This window comes from Rhododendron vialii, chromosome 6a (genome assembly GCF_030253575.1).
Source record: "Rhododendron vialii isolate Sample 1 chromosome 6a, ASM3025357v1".
Lineage (NCBI taxonomy): Eukaryota > Viridiplantae > Streptophyta > Magnoliopsida > Ericales > Ericaceae > Rhododendron > Rhododendron vialii.
Window position 1 is genome coordinate 22143750 of NC_080562.1, and position 21119 is coordinate 22164868.

Here is a 21119-nt window from a genome sequence, read left to right on the forward strand (position 1 = left end):
AGAAGGATGCTTTACTCCTAGAAGATGAAATTATATAAACAGATGACAAACCTGAGATCCAAAGAGAATCCAATCGTAGAAAAAGAAAACCAGAGCCAAATACACATATGCAAACAAAACATATACCTATTGTCGATTCCGCCATCCAAGCTTTAATTTCAGCAAAACTCACACTGAAAAGCCACGTTCAGAAGCTGAGAAAGTTCAATTAGTTGAGTAAATTAAGGAGAACCAAGCATTCCTCCCTCTCTCTCTCTCTCTCTTTAAATCGCGTTGGAAAAACTGACGAAGTACACAATTTCACTAAAATCCAAAAAACATAATACAATTTGGTCGAGCTAACTCCGGGGAACCAAGCATTCCTCTCTCAACCCCAACGGCGAGGCAGCTTTTACCCGGAAAACGATTCGGTGTGGCCCTTTTGCCCAACAGATCTTTCAAACAATGCAAAAGGACGATCCTACCCTCAAACTCAAGCTACAAGGGTAATCCTACAAGGGGTAGTTTCATATTTTCGCATCATGGCTTGGCTAGGCAACATTGGCTCTTTTAATACAAGTGTATTGATAAGACATACCCTCCCCTTAGACAATTGATTTGTTCCTTCTTTTTTTGTTACTACTCCAGCAAATGTAGTCAGTAAAGGTACCCTTTTTTCCCGAACGGAATACAGTTACACAAAGCACACATATGCATATCTCATTTGTAGAATTTCATAATAAACAAGAACAAAGTACTAAAATCTTAACAAAAGTGTATCAAGACTGTGTTTCTATAACAAGATCTACCTTGGAGCCTTCAATGATGAACACCATCAATGACCTGCACCAGCTAAAGGGATTGAAACAAAACGGTGCCAAACTATTCAGTTTCAGATGACAAAGGAAGTGCAAGATTAATCTAACAAATTACTAATTAGATCTTTGATGCCTACAAAATTCAAAGAAAAACTGAAGAATAGACATAGCTCCTTCCTTGTATTTCTGGGTTATGAAGCTGAATTTCTGGTCGGTCAAAGTTTGGCGAGATTTTTCCAATTGAGCCCCTTAATGGGGGAGATTAGGGTAATGCTTGGGGGCAGTCTTGACTTTTTGCTTTGTATGATAAAATTGTGCCCGTAGCTTTTAAGGATTTTTATTTCGATGGGTAGATTGATATCTAATAATTTACATTTATATACGTATGAATTGTTCATTTTTTTCAGAACCAAACAGCATAAGTCATCCATTACATAAAATACCTATTACATAGGCTAGTCTGGACAAGATTGTGGGCTAGGTGCACGTACTATTGGTGGCCTTGATTACAGAAACAAACTCAAAGGCTAAGGCTAACAGCCTACAATCTAATATGACATTTTGCAACAATATAAAAATTTTGCAAAGCATTGACCACTTCAGTGCAACATGTGAGAATGTCAATGCATACAAGATCTTTGCTCTTAGCCCATCTCAAAAGGCTGAAGAGAGGTCATGCTGCCACAATTGCTTATTCAAGAGAGGTCACGCACCGATACGTGAATAAGCATGGTTTCTGGTCGTAGACACCCCAATCTGGGTCTCCCAATTGATTTACATTGTTTTTCGGTTTCTTGTTTCCTCGATGATGAATTGGATCAAAAACATACTTGAGAACGGAAAGGATTGATCTTGGAGTGTTTATAACCCCTTTTGAACCCCAAAATCCTAAGTCAAAACCCTAGCCCTAGGTTTGCCCAGCGTGCGTTGCTCTGGCTTCCACGCACGTCAATCAACTTGCCAGGTGGTGGTCAACAGTCAAAGCTTTGACTATTGACCAGCGCAGTGGTAGGTGGCACACGCGCGCGCCTGTCTTGGTAATGCGCGCACCGGTCCATACCTGTCCCTTTCACCTTTTCGCAAGCTGGATTTTGTGATCATCAGGGGTCTATTACACCCATAGTGCTCGGATTTTGTCGCCTAAATAGTGTTTTGGCAAGTTTAGGGCATACCCACTCCCATCAACTTTTGGGGAGTTTTCTCCACCAAGCAAGGCCAACCAGCCTTGTTGGCTGGTTGCTCCTCCATGTTCTCTACCCACTCAATCCTCCTCATCGATAGCGCGCGCTGATCCTCGTGGGGACAGGGGTTTTGGTCATTTTATGTTTTTATTATGTTATAAATCACCTTGATGCATGATAAAATTTATTTACTGTTTTATGTGCAAGTTTATTAAAAACTAGCTCAATATGCTTTTATGATGCTTTGGAATACCCCTGGGTGGTTTCTGATTCATGTCTCAGAGCCCAAGCATGCACCACCAATTACTGGAAGTCCAATCAGAACAAGCGCGCGCTTGTCCTTGATCTGCGCGCTCATGTTAATTTACTGCCAGTGGTTGGCTTTGCATGGGTAGCTAGGCCTTTGGTCTCTGTTTTAATACCCCCACTGTTTAGGGGTTGTATTTCAATTAAATTCATCATGTCTGTAATTTATATTTGTTGTCTGGGCATATAAACTGCTTGGCTTGCCCCCTGGATATGTACTGGTCATTCCAGAGCCCAGAAGGAAATAAAATCAAACCTGTTGAGAAGAGATCAATACACGCGCGTGTATATGGGAATGGCGCGCGCCGGTTGGCTTACATGCACGTAAATCCATGCATGCAAGCTGGCTTCTGTTCGCGTCAAACTTCAAATAAATGCACTGTTTTGATCTTTCTTCACTGTGTTGGGTCATATTCCATTTATGGTTCATCATTTCATCCATCCATGCTATTCCAATCACATCTTGCAAATTGTTATAGTTTTAACCCCATTAATCTGTTCTCCCACCCTAAATGGCTAAAAATTGATTAATAAAGAGAAGAATCGCAATAATTTTCACAAAATGCCTAAGTATAGACCAATCTCCGAATTGGGCGAGAGGAGTGCCTTAAAACCCTTCCCCTCTCGTAACCTGGCTCCCGAACCCAGATATGGTTATGACGGACCGGTGCTTTCACTTTTTCAAATCAGAAAACAGAGTATAAAGCGTTTCGAATTTCGGTTCCTTAGGTGTCGGACCTTCAAACCCAAGTGGCGACTCTCTGAATTACGAGCGCTCGTCCCACTTAGCGCTACCTCGATCCGGCATTAAAAAGAACGGAATCTTTTTAAGGGCACATTGCCCACACTGGTGGTAATATTGCTTATTCACGAGAGGTCACGCACCAAAGCAACGTTAATAAGCATGGTTTTAGCTGACCACAATAAGCGTGATCTCTCTTGAATAAGCAGGATTTTAGCTAAAGAGAGGTCATGCACCGATACTTGAATAAGAATGGTTTCTAGTGGGTCGTACTCTTAATTCGACTAAATCAATTTGTTGGGAGACATGGTAATAGATTCAGTTTTCGATTCTAGATGTTGCCCAATTTTAGCTGCAAAATGATTTCATGCGTAGGGGTAGGGCCTACAGTGAAGCATAGGCCCAAGAGTCTATAGACATAAAAATAAAAATTGGAGAAAGAATAAGGTCTCTCAAATAGATGATCAAACAAACACATGGTCAGAAAAGAAAAACTATTCGGCACAACATATCAACCCTTCATTGTTCCATAGATCATTTCATAGAAAACTCACCCGAATGTGGAGCCCAAATAAAGCAGAATCAGTGAGGCAATGATCTCCAATCATTCTCTAGCAGTGATAATAGAAACTCTAGACATTAGTACGAGAAAAAAGATAAAATAATCATCACTTATAATCATACATCACTTGCCGAAAGCGTTAAATAATAACCACCCATGTCTTACATAATAATAAGAAAGGGTGGGAAGTCAAAATACATTGGAGAAGAAAGTGCCAAGTTCTATGAAGCGGACTTCCTGTTTTACCTCACCTGCCGAAAGCTGCAACCATCACTGCCACAGCTTTGCCATCATCTGTCTGCATACCGCCAACCACTGTACCACCATTCACTAACCAACGCCACCCCCATTTTCCATAGATACCCTCGTAAAAACCAGGAGAAGCCGACAAAAATAAGGTAATTAAAAAGGACATATTAGGAAAATGTTAAAAGTTTAAAAAGGCATAATGGTAATCCTCGCAAATGCTATGAAATGACCATAACCCCCACTTACAAAATAGGTGGAAACCACATGATGCAGTTGCCATGGAGGAAGAATATCACTTTAGACATTTTAACCCTAGAGTAACAAAATTGTAAATATGCGGCGATGCGACGATGGAATTAGGAGTTGGGCCTACCTAGGTTTGAACCGAAACGGCCCAACGGTCAAGAAACATCATCTTCGGCCATGTGCCGTGTGTTTTTTAGCCGTTTAAGGCCGTTTAAACCTCCGAAAGAGAAATTTTGCCATTTAAGGAAATATGTGCTTTCGTTGTAATTTTTAGTAGGAATTTTTGTTTTAGTCCGTTCTTTCTGGAGAAGTCTTAGATTTTTCTATATTTTCTGAATTTATAATAATTTTGGGTTTTTCCAAAATTAGTATTTTTTCTTTTTCCAGCTAGGGTTAGGGTTTGCTCCCTATATAATGAGTTGTAAGGCTTAGGGCTAAACAGTTTTTGATTATTATTGAATCTTTCTAGAGAGAGTTTCTCTAAATCTATCTCGTTTGTGAATGTCCTTGCTGCACTTTTGCTCACTGATTCATAGTTTTGCCCTACATCACCACAACAAAGGGCCGAATTGGAAAAATTGAGCCAAAAAGGATGTCAAGTTTTGAAACCGTTAAACAAACAAGTTTTCAGTGCTATGAATAAAAAATCCAAATAAAAAGATACCAAAAACAGCAATCAATAGAGCCTGATAGTTTTGATCGAGTGTCTCCATGAAAAAAAAATTGAAATAAGCCCAAAAATGAGGACGAAAGGTTAGGAAAATAAACTTTCGAGAATAAAGGAAGAAAAAAAACTTTCGAGAATAAAGGACAAAAGATGCGTGAAACCTAAATACGGAGGTTACATCCTCATGGACACTTCTACCATTCCCAACACCAAAAAAAACAAACCAACACAGTTACCTTTTCATCCAATAGCCCAAAGGCCCCAAAGTGATTCATAAATGGTTCTCTTAAAATCTTAATCAATCAACTAACCAATTGCAGTATGTTACACTACTAAATACAGCAGCAAAGAATAGAGATCAAATTCAAAAGGATTTTTGCCTAAAACTTGTGAGCTGAATGAGTTATTAGAACCTCACTATACTCCTCTGGATCATAAGCAAACGCAGCAACAATGGTTTGCAAGTAATTGCCAATACAATAAGCAATACGGACGACATATCAATGAAAATTTATAAAAAAAGATATCTTTTTTGTTAGGAAGAAGCAATGTTACCACAATGAAGTTCCATAATCAGTCATATGACCATGTTCAGTTAAAATCGCATTAGAAACCAATATACACATATATGATAGCTAAAAGTGAGGTCCCACTAATTTTTTCAATTGTGTTCTTGTTAAACTCAATCACAAACTTCTCTTTTTTTTCCTTCACTTTCATACTATGAAGCACCGACACTCCAAAAGGGTGTCATATCCACGTATTGGACATAGGCACACGGCGGAGACACGTATTGGACACGCCATAATTTTTATTATTTTTTCAAAGGGGACATGCCGAGAAGCGACTGGGTCAAAATGTAATATTTTTAACTTTTGGGGTTAATATGTAATTATTCAAAATATTCGGGTTAAACTGTAATTATGCCTTTGAAAAAAAAATTATGCAATTTGTGAAATTATTCATATACGTTCATAAAAAATTAATTTTTATTTTTTTATACACGTGGCGTGCCCCCCGCTGTGTCTGTATCTCCATTTTTTAAGAATTGTCGTGTCCCGTGTTTGTGTCCGTGCTCGTGCTATAAAGCTTTCGTATGCTTCCTTTTGTTCTTCACCGAATGGTCGTGATCATTCATGTCATTAGAAATCACTGAAGTATAAGAATTTCAACCACATCCCTTCCCAACTCAAGCAAAGAAAACTGGTATGGTATCAAAATCAAGAAAAAAAGAGTTACGGAATATTACCTTTTCATGGATTGAATTTGCGAACATACTTTTTTGCCAAAATCAGGAAGACCAAAGAGTATTTCTATTTTATCAACCCCCAAAATGAAATCTGAAATGGAGAAGACACCCCAATGGAAGAAGAATCAAACATCAAAAATAGAAATCAAAATCAAAAAGGAAGATGCATTCTTTTCACCTGATCATACACAACCAAATTCCGAACTGAGTAGTGATGGTGGAGATGTGGTTGCCGCCGAAGGTTTTCTCTATGGCGGAGTGAGGCGGTGCTGACTTAACACCATGGTCTTGACTCTTAAATCATGCATCGATGAGTCCGCCGTACATAGTACAATGCTGCAACATATCCCTAGCAGGATCCTCGGCCTTCTTCGTCACTTCCGCTACCGCCTTCCCCCACTTCCCCAAAAAATAGTGACTACATACAAACATAGACGAGAGACAACAAAGAAAAAGACAAGAAACAAGAAAGAGACGACATAGACACAAAAGAACAGATGGGACAGTTCATAGCAGAAACGAGCAGACAGTACGAGATTTAGATTTAAATTGTTTTATACTGCATAGTGTATAAGTATATATGAATTAAAACTACACTAAAACCATAATAGTATATTACCGCAACAATTAACCACTTAGATTTGCAAATTTACATATTTAACCCCCAATCAATCCCGCCTAGCCACCTAATTAGCCAAACATGTGGGCTAGCTAAAGTGAATACGTATGGTCCTAAGTGAAGTGGATTGTGGTGACCAAGATCCATGAAAGCTTAGGGCCAAAGAAGAATGAGGCAAGGTGAAAGTACCAAGTCTATGTACCATGGAATGCATTGTTCAGCCTAATGTGTGGCGAAGTCTCTTATAACTATTCCTTTGTCCCTTCATCGTTGTTGTGAAATGTCTATAACTCTGAGCTAGACCAAAGCGGACCATTTATGTAATGCATGCCCCGTGCATTACATCCTCCTTGTCCTAAATAGTAAATTTTGCATCTTTACAGCAATTTTCTTTTTGATCTTATCTCTCCAATTGAAAGACACATCAATTCATCTTGTCAATCACACCCTAATTTATTAAATTGCTTAGTTAGATCGTCAACCACACCCTAGCTTCCAATCTCATCTGTCTTTTCATCCAAGTTCTTGTTGTACTTCAAATATAACCGCCTGACAAGGGACATCATCATTCTCTTACAAATCTTTAGCCTTTCATTCACCGCTTGACTAACTATTCTCCTTTCTTTTCCCGTAACCACCTATCTTTTCACCCTGCAGAATTGTTTTCGACCATTCAAATCCCTTGAAGAAAGTCCCCTTTTCCATCCTCCTAACTTTTTCACACGATTAAAATTACTCAAAGACATGTTTGTTTTCCGGATTAAAACATTGGATTGGGCTACAAATCAAACGAGACCATTTCATACCAAGACAAAAAGGATGCCCAAAACAAGACTATATAAAACTTGGATATTCATCATCCTACAAGTTCGAAGAGTACATGAAAAAAATTGTCAATTATAAAGTACTAGACAAATCTTTTCTTTTATCAATTGTACACCCAGCATTCATTTATTCAAAATAATAAGTTTGCCGCCAACACAAAAAAAAACACCAACTAATATTTTGTTCATTGCCTCTTCACTATTGCCTTAAGAGGCCATAAATTAGCGCACGTATCTTTCCAAACCCACTCCACCCATGACTTTTGTACATGAAGGGTAAATAGGCGCTTCTGATTTTATGAGCTCATTGAAATAATACTATAACAAGTGTTATGGATCTTGTGAACACTAATATTCCTTCCAAACGATTCAATTGCAACCATGAGTTTTACAAGGTGAAATCAATAAATGAAAAGTGTTGGAGTCCTTCCAAGTTTGCAAACAAAACAGCTAAGGGGAAGAATGCATGGTAAACTACTAATATGGGGAAAGATTTATAAACTTACATGGATTATCATGTCATCCCATGTTTCTTGATATGAAGGATCCTACTTTAGGTCTTTAGTGTCACTCACATAGGCTTTCATTTTGGAATCTAGAGCTTACAAAGCAAGGAAGTTAGAATCCTAGTCATAATCACTTGAAAAGATCTACGTTAACCCAATTTCTTTCCAACAAGAAGCATCTATTGATATTGATACTTGATACTACAAACTCTACTATTGACCCAAGAGCAAATTTGCACGAAACTACAAGAAGCGTAGAACATTCATGAATTTCCGCCATGGTAATTCAAATAGTTACTATGTATTCGAAAAGTAGAACACAAAATCACATAAGTTATCATATAGGTACAAATCAGCACAGTAGTCCTCCCTGATACTGAAACATTGCCTGCCTATCAAGAGCATAGATTTTGAAATTTCACAAATGAAATGGTGAATTCGCTTTCTTTCTAAAGTGAATAAAAGAGCAAGTAGAGTAACTCAAGGTCTGGAAAGCACCAATTTCTTCATGTCTACTCTTATTTTGTTCCAACAATTAGCTCCTAGGGTAATACAACTTGTAACGCCTCCGTGGCCAATGAAGCCCAAAAAATGTGTTGTTTTTCGAAGTTTGATCCCTCGATAAGACCAATACCCTTTTGTATTCATCCACCCAATGCAAGGGCCAACGAAACCATAAACTATTTTATTTATGGAAGCCTCTTGACGTAATCAACTACCTTTTCTCTCTAACTACAATTTTCTATATTTCGCAACTTTACCCTTTGGTTATTCCTCGCTTTATTCTCTACACGGGCAGCAACCCCTTGAAGCCTTTTCAAAAAAAATTTCTTATTTATCAAAATATTTGCTTGGGAAAAGCATTTGTCATTCTAGTTCTCCTGAAAATTCTGTTAAAATTAAATATTACAGAAATCATGTTAAGTATCTTAATACATTCACTTGTAATAGCATGACTCATTCAAATCACATAACAAAAGCCAAGAATAATAGATCTTAAGAGCAAGTCCATGATAGTTTACCTCCTCTTGCCAAAACAAGTTGATATTTTCTGGGCAGAGAGGTGCAAGGTAGCACAAAACCTGCAGATAGACATGAAAAACAATCGAGTGGATTTACATTCCACTCATGATTCATCAATCCAATGCAAAGGAAATAATAAACAGAGATTTAATTAACAAAAAGGAGTTCAATCAAGCTCCATTGAAGAAATCGTTCCAAGAGAAATAGTTTTTTGGAAGGCTCTTTAGGGAGGATTATTTAACAGTTATACCAATCCCAGTTTAATAATCGCATGCGGTAAGTTCACGCATTTGAAAGGGTTCTCCTAGAATGACAAATAAGTTGCACAAAATGGTTAAAAGAATTAGGCTATGGCATGAGCATTGGTGCGCAGATGGTTCTTAGGATAGTTGATTGATGCATTCTGGAGGGCAGATACCAAGAGGCACTAGGATTCCTTCCAAAAATGGACAAATCGCGGTACAGTCTTCCCATAAATTATTAATGCTATGGTGAAGCGGGTATTCAAGAAATCCCTTCCAGAAAAGTTCCCTCCAAATAGCATTCTACGGCGCATGATATTATTCATGAACTTTGATAATTTGTTGAGGGAGGATTATCCAAACATTATTTTCCTGCCACTCGATGTTAGCGTAGATATTTTTTTCCCATGCCTCACCATGGCATGGAAGGAGGGTGAGGAAGACGGTGAGCCCAGTGTGGCAGGAATCCCTTATAATTTCATATAGTTTATACACAAACTCCCAAGAAAGGGTAACACAAATCATTACAATTTTGCCCGGAGTACTTCCTTCATCCTATTTATTTTCAGTTGAATGGATATCATCACATTGAAAAAGTTTTCGTTTTCTTTGATAAGGAGAGATGAGAGTTATTGCTATCAGCTTACATCTCTTTTCTTATAATTCTTGCTTGTTCATCGCACAATGTACCATGGTTCGAGTTTTACGCATTTGACAGCCATGCTCGGTTACTATAATAGGACTTTGCATAACAAATGAACCTCTAATTTGAATATCAAGGGTGAGAACGATTGTAAACCTCAGCTAGTGAAATTAAGTCTAATGCAGCACTAGTGAGAACCACATGAGTTCAAAAAGGAAGAGATACATGTCTAGATTTTGATAAATCAACCTTCGCTGGTCAAGGATAAGACAGTCAAAATCTGAGCGGCCTGCTGCTCCCGAGCAAGAGGATCATGCATGAGCACCACCAACCGGGCAAAGAGTTCCTGAAAGTAAAGAAAACATATCAATGTTGCCATTTCCTACGTAGAAACCAGAATCAGTTATTTGGGATATCAACTACACCAGATTAAACCTAACCTCAAGGTTTGGAATATCAGCTCGAGCTTTACACTCAGTAAGCATTGTACTTAATATAAGAAGATCTATGTCTACACAACTCAGAGATGCATCTGCAAAACTGCAATAGCAGCAAGCCATTTGTACTCTTGTACCAACAAACATTGGAACAATGCTAAGTACAATCCAACAAACAGACAGAGTAAAGATGCACAAAAAGTCTTACCGTGGAACCTGCACCAGCATAGACCTATGGAATAATCATCTTCAATAGAAAAGGCCAGACGACATGCTGCAAAATCAAATGTAAGATGGAGATTACACAGAGTTTGATATTCTGAATTTGACACCAATACGACTATATAGGAAAAGAAAAGGAATATCACCAAGAAATTGAAGTATGAAAATGAATAAGCAGAAAGAACAGTTGCTTGAACAGGTATAGAGGAAATATCTAATGTACCTCCATTTCAAGAACAGTAATAGTCACTAGATGTAGACCTTTTTTCACAAATTTTCCGTAGCTCTATTGGACAAACCACCCCAATCTTCACCTGAGAATCAAAGTGATTGTTAACAGGAAGTGAATCAGAAATGACTATTTTCACATCATGATCATGACACTCAAAGGGATCAAACTCAAGGACATTGTTTCAAAGCACCTCTGGAAACAAAATACATGAATTTGTAGATCCATATTCCAAGGTAACATGTCAAAAATCGATTGTGCCAAAAATAGTCCGTTAAGGGTAAGGGGGGCTAAAAATGTCTTCCTTATAATGACTAAATAATTAAACAAGTTTTTTATGAACACGTGGACATATATTTAGGGTATTGTATGCTCTTTGCTATCTCCCTTGTACATCTTGTAATTACCTCACGGCAATATAAGTTGATTGTTCTCCTTTGCAAAACTATCTGAACAATGTAACAAACTTCGAATAGTCTATAGCAAACGAAAACCAATAGTCAACCAATGATTCCATTTTTAAAGTCAAGTCTTAACCCCATATCTCTTGTAAGGGAGAACATAATATGTGCCAGCTAGCCTAACGGCTTCCTTTGACCTTTTCAAATCATTTCTGTCCTTATCTTATATAGCACAGTGGCGCACAAGATATTCAACAAACAACTCCCCGAATGGACCGACCAAGTAACAATGCGAAGCCATGACAACAATCAACTACACAAAAGCAACAAGAATCAGAAATTAATAACCTAGTCTTTATCAAGTGCCATTCCATATGCAACGACTTGAAAGATCATAGCATACCTCTGAAAGAGCTTTACGGACAGCCAAATTTTTTTCATCTAGCAACAACCTTACAGCTTCAACAAGTGAAGGCCTTTTACTATGCCAAGCTTCAGACAACCTCCACACAGTAAACAAAGTTAGTTGATATAGGACATCTAAGGAGATCAATAGCAAACAAATGGCGAGAGGACAGAAACCTGGAAAGTAGATGCTTTAAGACACAAAAAGCACCAAAGGTCAAAGGTTCCTCTTTCAACCTGCATTTCTGATAGTGATAAAGAGCTCAGATCCGTGAATGGGGTGAGATGGTGGCAAACATACGAGACAACTGTCTGGATGCATCAATAGGCCATCACCTTTGTCTGACCGCTTTCATTTTCTAACCTTAAACTTTACAACGTCATCACCATTTGTCTAACGTGTTTCTAGGCTCTAACATGAAAAATTTATCATATCTTTTTCCATGGCATATCTTAAATAAAATCATAATCTTTTCTCAACATAAATCATGCTACTTTTATAAAGGAAAATCATGTAACTCAAGTATAAGTATCTCACCTTGGAACTTCGTCTAAGCTTACAGGAGACTTAACCCGTATCCTTTTTAAACTCCGGATTACATGGTGGTAGCTTGACGAAAAATATAAAACACAGCTTGGAGTAGAGTACTTATTTTCCCCTCTATTTTATTATTTCCAATACATTGAGGCCTCGTTTGATGGGACAAACAGTCTTGGGATTAATAGTCCTTGGATTATTTGTCCTGGATTAATTTCATCCCTAATTTCACCCAATTCCATGTTTGATTCGCGTGGGATTAATTATGGAATAAGGAATAGGATTTTTTTTTTTTAAATTCAAAAACATTTTTCATAAAAAGAAACTTTTGAAGAAGAAACATTTTAAAACAAATAATTTTGTGAAACATTTTCATTACAAAACAATTTGGGAAAAGTTTTTTTTTTTTTTTAACTAATTTTTGAAAAAAAATAAACAAATTTCTCAAAAAAGTTGAAAATCGATTTTCTGAAAGAAAAAAAAATAGTTTTTGAAACTTTTTTTGAAAGTTTTTTTTTTTTTTAAGTTTTTGTAAAATATTTTTGAAAAATAAAAAAGTTTTAAAAATATATATTTTTAAAAAAAAGTTTTTTCCAAACAATTTCTGAAATTAATATTAAAGAAAATAATTCTGAAAATACTTTTTGAAATCAATCTCAATATCATCGAAATATTTTTGAAAACAATTCCTTATTTGTTAATCCTACGTAATCCCACCTCCCCCCCCTAGGATTATTTAGTACCCCCCATATAAGGATAAAATTAACCCTGGGATTAATAATCCCAACAGTCATTATGGGAACCAAACGTGGGATAACTCAGGATTACATTTAGTCCTGTCCCAGGCAGTTAATCCGCAAATCAAACGAGGCCTGAGTGAAAGTTAAGAAGTTTTGTGGCTGAAAACTGAAGTAATATTCTCTCATCAGTTTCCCCAATGAACCTCATCATGAACAAAAAAAATGGCATAAAGCTAGTTCTGAAAATGTAACAAAAATAAAAGCACAGTTCCATCCCTGCTCAATGTTACATACTAATAAACTCAACACTAGGATCAAAGCGAAGATAAATCCATCAGAAGGACCCACATAAGAGAGAATAAGAACAGAACTTTAATTACCACAGCAAGCTACATTACCCGGTTACACGAATTTTCTTTTGTTTCGTTCAATCAATCCAGTCAGCAAATCCAACCATATTTGGTACCTGCCAAGATGATTGTGAGACTATTACTAACATAAACTTGTGTTGGTAACTGAAAAATGGCAACGAAAGTACTCCTATTATATCAGTCACAGGCAAGTACAAAATAAATCGTGAAGGGGCAGTAAAACTTATTATCACCCATCACATAATAAAGAAATCACATAATGCATGTCCTGCATTATGTGAAACTTCAAAAGATAACCCCATATATACTAGGGGCAAGGCTACGTGCTTCGCACAATTAGGTTGTACCCATTATTTTTTCGGGGTATTATTGCGGCCGGTAGATCAAAGATTTTTAAGTACACATTCGAAGTTGCAAACACAGTTTTAGACATAATTACAGTTACAAGCTGAAGCAAATAACATTGTCCAACCGTGAACGGGCAATCATTTGTAAACAAGCCAAACAAAAAGCAAGAATAAGTGAAGGGATGGGTCATTCAATATTCTAGGATTAACAGTAAAGTAACTAATGTAAGACATAATAGTCAAATAAAAAGCAAGAATTAGTGGAGGAGCCCTGACTCATTGTCATATACCATGAAAGACACTTCAAGTTGCCAAAATGTGCAAGTTTATGGAATTTGATCACTGGAAGCTTAGCAATTAATTTCACATAAACAATTCCATCTCGTTTAAGTGTTCTCTCTTAAAACGAACTAATTCAATAACTGTGTAACTTTTACAAGGCAAACTAACGTGGAGTATTCTCAACTTTACAAATCACTTACACAACTGCCTGTGTTGTTTCTGAAACCCTCCCCAAGTCGAAGCAGCTGCAACAATCAACAGAAAGAAGAAAAGGATCAGACAAATTCTGCATACGCGATGACTTCTCGTAAGTAGAATGAATGCCACACGACCCTTCAAACTCCTTCCACCCTTGAGGGAAGAGCCAAGCCGAACAACTCTAATGAGCCAGAATTTCCAGGAAAATTCTGTTTACGAGCTGAAGAGCCGAAAACGAGTATACAAGCATGTTTAGTTGCATACCTCAAAAAACGTGAGACCGGTTCCATTAATCGATTTCTCAGTGGTTGATGATGAAGTAAATGTTATAGATTCAGTATGTCGAGACTCATTGGAAGTGCCTCAAGTGGCTTCCTTTTTTAACTTGTGGTTGTTACACACAGCTGCAGCTACAACTTCAGTGGCTGCATAAAAGAACAAACAGTTTCTTCTGCCCAAGGAAAATAAACATCTAAGTGCAGTTACAGTAACAGCCACACAATACATTCAACACAATAAAGATTCATACAGGCACAAGTTTCAAAATTCAAACCACCCCATGAGAAGGAGATTCCACAGACACCCATACCAGTAATAAACTATTAACTGCTTTTGGGAGGATATTGTAGCCTTAATTCCTATTTTAAGAAGACCTACTTAACAAACAAATTGGAAATTATCATCCTTTAAGATTTCTTCCAATTATGGATTTCTGGAAAGGGAACTGAATGAAATTTTTTTGCCTCTCCTCTCCTTTCATTTTTTTTCATTTAGAATTTTCAAGAAGCCAACACCATACAGAACATGCTCAAGTACTAATGGTAGACAGCATGTGGTTTCATTTCTGCCCCAGGGTTCTCATAGTCATCAGGATCGTGCAATTGGTCAATTTCGGAATCAAAGTGCAAAACTTTATAAAAAATAGAACAATGAGTAATTTGGAAGAGGAGGAACACGACAGCCAAATAACACAATGTCATAAGCATTGTGCACGAGGAAATATGAAAACGGCACAACCAATGGTGAAACAGGGGACAGGGATTTCCCGATGTGTGAACATCCCACATCAAGAAGACGGAACTTCATTACATCTAAGCTATTGCAGGAATATTTATCAACAATGCAATCGATGATGACCAATGTAATGGCAGTTGTAAGACAGTAAGAGTATGACATGCTCAAATTTCTGGTATAACCTGGAGTGAACTAATGTGGACAATCCGTTTTATTTATTGTAACGAGGGCAAGTGGGCAACATGAAGGGGACATAGTGAAGGCATAAACATGAATTATACAACTAACGCAAAAAATTTAACGACCAATTAAAGTGAACTAAACAAAAGTATATTACCAATGCCATAACCAAACAGATTTATGATCATCATATTTGAATATCTGCAAAGAGAAGTGCTGATAGTAAGACACCCACCCGATCCTTGACAACTCCAGCAATGCAAATTGTTAAAGCACTTGTATGCAAGATCACAAGAAAAACATCAGATTGAGTGCAAAAGTACAGAGAGAGTTCAGAGGTTGAAGTTTTCTAGCTGATGACTGTAATTAAATAGAAAATCTTTCTGTTCCTAATGCTGCTCAAGGATATGCATCTCTCCTCTCCTGTTCCCACGCTATGGCGCAACAATGTCTGCCATTTCCTTGCCTTCAAACCCCGTATTCCATGCTTGAACACATTGAAGTAGATTTACCACTTTGTTCGCGAAAAGGTTGCTGGGAAATAACTTTTCACTGGCCGTGTCTCCTCCTCTGATCATTGCTATTGTTCTTACCAAGGCTCTCTCTATTCCACAGTTTCATGAACTTCAAGCCAAGCTTCTGGTTGGTGGTCCACCCACTCATTTGAGGGGGGGTGATAAGCAACCATCACCTCTCCAGCAACGGCAGGGCTCACAAGACCAGAGACGGCCCAATCTTAGTGTGAGGCCTTTAAGAGTTTAAATATAGATCTTAAAGTCTTTAATTTAATAATTTTGCTTTTGAGCTATTATAGAATATTTGTCTCTAGCGTCTTCAATTCTACATAGAAATGTGAAACATGGTAGAGTTACCAACGTTATAGTAAGATTAAAACTGACAAAATGAGTAGGTGAACTTGAAACGTCTTGTTGGGAGGCCATTTTACCGAGTTGAGGCTTTTTTATCAATTGAATCAGTTTCAAAAAGTCAAAACATAGAGCATAAATACATAGACAAGTGAACACCGAGGCCTTCCAAAAAACTGTTATGACTTGTCAGAAACCAGAAGAGTAGAAGATAAACGATGCAGAAACGATATGTTTAAACAGCAGGACATAATTCAGTAAGGATGTGGAAAAGAGAAAACAATGTTCAGACCTGGATTTGGTGGAGACAAATCCTGACAATTTAATACCGCCTTTGCACCATTCAATAATGACCACAGTGGTACACGAAAATGCAAGGTAGCTTGCAGACCGGACCCTTCCTGCATCATGGACCAAGCGCTTGAACTAATAAAATTACTAAATTTAACTCCAAATAGGATCTTAGAATGCTCCTTATGGTTGCAGAAACTAAAGGCTTGGAATCTTATTAATCCCATGAGGATCCATGCTATAAAGAATGCAAGCTTCTGATATACAACTTTTTGTCTCCTCTTTCAGTCTTTCTTGTTGGGACAAGCACCATCTTGAAGAACATTGTAACATATTGGTCTTTTTTATTCCAGCTAGTTCTGTTTAGAGTAATAAATAATAATCACCTTATCAACTCTCTTACCAAGTGACTTAAGCTGTGCATTTGATTTAACATATGTTTTGTTACAATTTTATTTTCATATATCCACTTTGAAATTCACATCATGCTTATTCAAAATAACTACTCTCGTGAGTGTCCCCAAAAAACACACTAGCTCCTCCTTTTGTCTTATCATTCTGGTACTTGAGGTTTAGCTTACCAACAAAAAAAATTACAACCTGTAGAATTTACCTCCTCCGACAGAATTGTCAAGAACACTTGAAAGAGAGAATTCCACACAACAGGAGGTTCTACTTTCTGCTTTAGAAGAATTTGCCCAGATTGTGAGGTCAATATGAACTGGGTGATGTAAATCCCTGGAACTTTGCCCTATTCTTCAAAGTCTATTGAATCTCCCAACTTTGAGAATAACTCAATTCCTAGACAAGTCGGGAATAACATTGTCAGACCAAAAGAAGAAGAAGAAGAAGAAGAAGAAGAAGAGGGGAAAAAAGTACGTACAAAATAAGATGCACAAGTAACCATTAGCAAAAGAAGAAAATATCCAATAGCAGGTTAACTAAAAGAATCAATACCACACCTGAATAAGAAACAAGGACATGAGTGAGAGGTGGATAGCAGGCTAATAAAGTGTCCTCAATCAAAACAAACCACCAAGGAAGCTAGTAAATATTTTTCTATAACAGAATATGGAATCTAACATTGCATGATGAAGTCAAAAGGTTTATGCATATTATGAATTTATTTACAAAATAACCATGTTGGGGATTTTTTCCCGTGGAAAATGAGAAGGAAAAGTAGAACACATTTTGAAGAAATATTGAGGTTTCAGGTCCAAACATGTCCCATAGCAGCACCAAAAGGAATCAAACTTCGTTCCCCATCCACGGTAACTTATGGCTTTGGAAACGCCACGGCCTAGTGGGAGCATGTAGATCATCACTCCGGGCTCTCTTCCCCTTTGGATGCCCAGTATACCATTCGTGAGGGCTCTTTCATAGTACTCTGCATATGCGATTTCTTTGGTCCATCGAAAGAAGTGGCAGGAGACCTACGATATAGAGTCTCAGTGCAATGCTTGAATACACAAATATTATTATGATATGGAGAAGTCTAGTCAATGGCTGATGGCATTCCCACTGACAGAGAAGTGTATGCAACGCCAAAGTTAGATAGAGATTGACATCAACTCTCTTTTGTCAAGATCTTTAACTCCAAACAACTAAAACCCAAGGGCGCACCCAGGATTTGAGAGAGAGAGAGGAATTAAGATTTCTTTACGCGTTAAATCCAAGCACATTCTAAAAGGATTAGGACCATTAGGTCGCACTTGGTCATGACAAAGGGCAATGTTCCTAATTTTTTTTATCTGCTAGGCATAGTATGTTTACTTCAAAACCTAGTCTTTCCTCTTCAAAAATCCAATGTCCAAACAAAAACCATTAACAAATTTTTGATAAATCCTGATGGTTGTCAAAGACAATAAGAACAAAACCCTAATTTTCCAACCTTTGTGAAACAAAATGTGTCTCCAACAAAACACATCAAAACCTAATCTATGCATAACGCTATAACTAAATACACACTAAAGCACACAGAAAAAGCATATAAAAAAACAAACTGGATCCACACATAAACATATACACAAAATTCTGTCTCTGCTTATGGGCAGTTCATGAACCTAAAATTATTCTCTTTATTAATTTGGTGATGGTTCTGCAAAGAAGCCAACCACCCTTACAAAAATACATTGTCTCTCTGCTTATGAAGCTCATTTTTTTGGATCTTAAAACACCAGATAGAACACAAAATTGAACTAACATAAGCAGTAAAACAACATGCCTAAACCAAAATGATTAGGGGTGATTTTAAAAACCGGAAAAACCAGACCGAACCGGATTAATTTTCCGGTTTTCATTTCAAACCGGTTCGGTCCGGTTTGAAATATTTAAATTTTTCATTTTCGGTTCAGTCCCGGTTTTGGAGAATTACAAACTGGTCTAAACCAGACCGGACCGGATTACACATGTATACAAAATATTGCAAGAGGTGTGGCTCGAACTTGAGACCTCAGGTTTCAGCCAAACACAACTTACCGCTGTGCTACACAGGTTGTTGTGAATTTTATGTGTAAAAAATAAATTTATTACATAAATAAGCTAGATATATAAATACAAACCCCAATTACTAATCCAGATTTCATCCTCTTTCCTCACACACCCCGCCGACTTCACTCCAAGTCCAGGGGATGGCGATTTGTACGACCGACTCTCTCCTTCTTCTCCTTCTTCGGTGGCGATGGCGAAGTGCAGTGGGCGGCGATGTTATAAGATGACTCTCTCTCTCTCTCTCTCTCTCTCTCTCTCTCTCTCTCTCTCTCTCTCTCTCTCTCTCTCTCTCTCTCTCTCTCTCTCCTTCCTTCCTTTTCCCGTCCACGTCTGTTGCTTTTAGTTTTGTTTGAAACCCCAAACTCAGATCTGGTCTGAGAAGGAGCTCGGTGACAGCGCCGGCGGTTGATGCCGATGGGATGGTGCAGATTTTCTCTCTGTCTGTCTTGAAACCGGATAAACTGAAAATCCGAACCGAAACCGGATAGACCAGACCGGAACCGGACCGGATTATTTTGACCGGTTCCGGTTGACCGGTTCCGGTTTCCATTTATTCCAAACCGGATAACCGGTTTCGACCGAAAAATATGCCAAAACCGGTCAAAACCGGACCGGTATCACCCCTAAAAATAAAAAATGATGACCAAAAGAACCAATGCAAACATCAAAACATCATACCAAATGCGGAAATCAACACACACCTGAAACGATTATCACAGGTGAAAACCCTAAACCCAAACCCTATTTTCAAACACAACTATGGAAAATAAACAAACACAAAAACGAATACCTGGAAAACCCTAAACGCAAAGTCCTATTTGCAAACAAAATTATGGAAAATAAAGAAACACAAAAAAAATACCTGCCTATCGGAATGATTCGAACAGAAGATAAGCCCTAGCTATATTGATTCACAGGAAATCCACGACAAAGAACTGGAAAACATGTCAGACGAAAAAGAAGAGAGACATCTGAATCTGAAACTAAAGAAAGACAACGAAGTAATGCAACCTTTACTCCTCTCTGCAACCTGGTAAGACTTTTGTACACGACTGTTAGAACTGAAAGAGAAGGCAACCTGGTAAGAAGCTTGCACACGGTAGCAGCAGAGAAAAATATGTCGGCTGGAAGAGCTCGAAAATTTTCTCCTCTTCAAATTAAGTAAAAGGACCAGGGCAAAATTCAAAAGAGTTCCTCTGAAACTTGTTCCAAGCCTCCTATTTATCACATCAAAATTGCAATGAGAGAAAGAAACCAATATAGCCATAAAACATTGTAACATTTTCCGCACATCACTTACCCAAAAAAAAAAACATTTTCCGCACATCAATAAAAAAAGAATTTGCCTAGAGTGAAGATAATTAAATGCATTTAGGTGACATACAAGATTAGAAAAATCTCCACCAAGATAAAAAATCTATCATTGCCAGGCTAAGACACACTAATGCTTAAGGAGTGTCAAGTGTCACCTTGGACATATTTGACCAAAAATTAGTGGACACTTCACAACATTTACTGAGCCCTCCACACACGACCTATGTAATCTATTTTTATAGCAAGAATGTTCTGCATCTTTGGAAGACAAGAAACCAATATTATGCATTTTAAATCATCTATAAGATGAATATTTCATATGTTTTACAATGTTCCACTATAGATTTTGTCACTCAGAATGCAATTACTACATGAATGGTATCTAAAACAGTTAGACCTCATCATTTCACATTACCTTTGCATAAAAACTATTCATACTTATGCATATAATTAATAATTTCTAAAATTTTAATACATAACATCCTAGGCGTGTTATGTCCTGCATTTTCTAAAAATTGCCTTCTTGTTCTCAATGTCATGCTATTCTGTTTTGAGGGGGAAATAAAGGGAAGTCAAAATATTCGAAAAGTAGTTAAAAGTTAATGCATTCTAACTACAGGAAAATGAGACATGAGATGGAGGCAAATAAAACTCCATCCTACTGAATTCAATAAATCTTCTCCAAATTGGTCATTTAATCATGAAAGACAATAAATCCAATGTTGTATGACAATAACACATTATTCCAACCGAAATCAAGCTCGCACATGATTGAAAAGGGAAAGAAATAAATCACAGAAGATGCAAGACACAGAAAATTGTTTCTGAGATAACAAACTGCTTTTACGAGAAATCCGATTTGCAAAGGAAAGACAAAATACCAACAAAAAAACGGGATACAGAGGGAAAACCCTAAAAGTAAGAAAACCTGTTAGTAA

General features: G+C 37.4%; 1 long non-coding RNA gene across 1 annotated transcript in view; it reads right to left on the reverse strand.

Annotated features, from left to right (window-relative positions):
* The window catches only part of LOC131328773 (uncharacterized), a 34224-nt gene that overhangs the window by 11168 nt on the left and 1937 nt on the right, over positions 1 to 21119 (reverse strand). The window contains exons 2-18 of the long non-coding RNA XR_009200500.1: positions 19730 to 20084; positions 17600 to 17810; positions 16991 to 17178; positions 14291 to 16487; positions 14029 to 14073; positions 13209 to 13294; positions 11728 to 11795; positions 11549 to 11648; positions 11282 to 11458; positions 10739 to 10829; positions 10502 to 10567; positions 10297 to 10396; positions 10128 to 10202; positions 8971 to 9030; positions 7949 to 8037; positions 6178 to 6417; positions 127 to 6090 (exon numbers count right to left, since the gene is read on the reverse strand). This is a non-coding gene — a long non-coding RNA (uncharacterized LOC131328773). The remainder of the gene's footprint in view (positions 1 to 126; positions 6091 to 6177; positions 6418 to 7948; positions 8038 to 8970; positions 9031 to 10127; positions 10203 to 10296; positions 10397 to 10501; positions 10568 to 10738; positions 10830 to 11281; positions 11459 to 11548; positions 11649 to 11727; positions 11796 to 13208; positions 13295 to 14028; positions 14074 to 14290; positions 16488 to 16990; positions 17179 to 17599; positions 17811 to 19729; positions 20085 to 21119) is intronic.